General features: G+C 48.9%; 1 pseudogene; it reads right to left on the minus strand.

The window, feature by feature from the left end:
* Positions 1-522: 522 nt before the first annotated feature.
* Positions 523-1,828, minus strand: LOC139539208 (desmin-like; annotated as a pseudogene).
* Between the last annotated feature and the right edge of the window lie 360 nt (positions 1,829-2,188).

Raw genomic sequence — 2,188 nt, forward strand, 5'->3', positions numbered from 1 at the left:
CCTCATTTAGTTCACGAGCGAGCGGAGAAAGACTGTTTGGAGAAATGTCATATGCTCTCCATAGAAATGTATAGAGGACGTACCTCTGATCTTTGCCATTGATCGCTTCTGTGATAGCAAATCCCATAGAGGGCTTTCCCGTCTAGTGGCAAGTGTGCCCTCTATACGTCTCTATAGGTCCCTGTACGTGCGGTCTATAACCAGAACTGGCAGCTCGAGAGAGATTTTGAATGAAAAGATAGCCATATGTACTGTACAGATTTCCTAATTAAACAGCCCATATGTTAGTGCAGCACTTGTAGACTAGCACAGGAAATCACCGCCACAAATGAAAGGAGAAACTAGTGATCAAACCTGAGTTACTATGTATGTCTATTTCTGGTAGAGCGTGCACAGCTCGCCTTGCTCCCTCGAACAGTTAAACAAACGGTGAGATTTTTACATTTTTCATGAAAGTAAAGTAAAACTAGTAAAGTAACCAGTTACTTTGTTAAATGTATCGAGTAATATGTTATATTACTTTTACAAGTAACTAATCCCAACACTGCTAATTTCTGAGCTCATCGCACTCATTCTGCCACTCATCCAAGACAGGTTCTTGACCATGCTGCTGAGTCGCAAGTCCTCGCCTTCAATCAGCTTCCTGTAAGTCGTGATCTCAATCTCCAGAGCCATCTTGATGTTCAGAAGGTCCTGGTACTCGCGCAGGTGGTGAGCGATCTTCTCCTTGGTGGTTTCCAGCTCAAGCTTCAGGGCCTCGATCCTCGCCTGCAAGTATTCCAGTTCCTTCTTGTACCTCTCCGTTGCTTCGTTGATCTCTGCTTCCAGAGCATCATTCAGAGCATCCAGGTCACACTCTTTGTTTTGGATATCCTTCCTGGCGCTCGTAATTTCTTGTCTTACGCTTCGGGCCTTGTCGATGTGCTTTGTCGTCTTGTTGGTAATGTCTTCCAATTTTGATTTGTACCAGGAATCCATTTCAGCCAAGTTTTTGGCTGTGATTTCATTGTACTGACTTTGGATTTGTTTGAGAGCAGCAAATAGGTCAGGGAGGGCGAAGGAGCTCTGGGATGAGGAATGACCAGAATAGACCTGAGCCATCAGCTCTTCAATTTCCTGTTTCTGCACCCTCTTTTAGGAACTTGAGCTCCACCTCCAACTGTTTCTCCAAAGCGATGCGCGCAGAGGAGGCCGCGTCAACATCCGGACGGAATGCTTCGATTTCCACCTCGGCCACCTTCCTCTTCTTAAGGGCCTCCTCATATTTGGCTTTGATCATCTCCAGTTGGCCGACCATGGCCTCCGTAGCGGCGAGGGCCAGGTCCCGCTGGACTCGCATCTTATCTGCGATCTTCATCAGCTCCCTCAGTTGCTGCTCGTACAGCAAGCGCAGGCCAGACGGCTTCACAAAGCGATTCTGGAGGCCTTCGATCTCCATCTCCAACTGCTTGTTCTGCTGCTCCAATGAGTGAACCTTGTCGATGTAAACAGCCAGCCTGTCGTTAAGGACGACCATCTCCTGTCTCTCAACGCTGCGTGTGCTGAGGAATGCTTGGTTCTCAGTGGCGGCTGCATCCAAGTCGATGCCACCCTCCATACCAGCACACATTGTCCCACCAGCCGCGTCAGATCTTTGTGTTGAGGACATGGTCCTTGGGGCCACTGTGCCACCTCCTGAACCACCATGGGTGGAGATGGCAGATCGGGTACGCGCATCTCGTCGGGTGAGGGAAGGGCTGGACACCCTGACCTGGTAGGATGTAGAGCTGCAGCTGATGTCCTCAAAGTGGCGGCGGTAAGACGACATCCTTTCTGGGCTATGACTCATGATGACGGTGAGTTGGTTTTTCAATCTCTGTGTCTGAAGGAGGACCTCTGGTTGGCTGTGCACCTCTGCTCTCCAACTCTCATCGTATGGGCCTCTTTATACCCAGACAGCCTGGCCAATCCCTGCCTAACTCCTGAGCAAAGAACTCTGTAATTTCTAACCTCTAAGACAAAGGACCTGACCTGCCTCATGGACATCTGTCATGTCCCAGTGAGGAGTGGAGTTAGGGCTATGAACCAGTGAGGCAGTCGGGCCCATTAAGAAATAAAGAGAGACATAGGCATTGTTTATCAAGCCTGTAATTATGGATTTACTGCATTTTCATTCCCAAGATTCTTCCCATTCACGAGGCTGCAGTGA

The sequence above is a fragment of the Salvelinus alpinus genome, chromosome 14 (genome assembly GCF_045679555.1).
Source record: "Salvelinus alpinus chromosome 14, SLU_Salpinus.1, whole genome shotgun sequence".
Classification (NCBI taxonomy): Eukaryota; Metazoa; Chordata; class Actinopteri; order Salmoniformes; family Salmonidae; genus Salvelinus; species Salvelinus alpinus.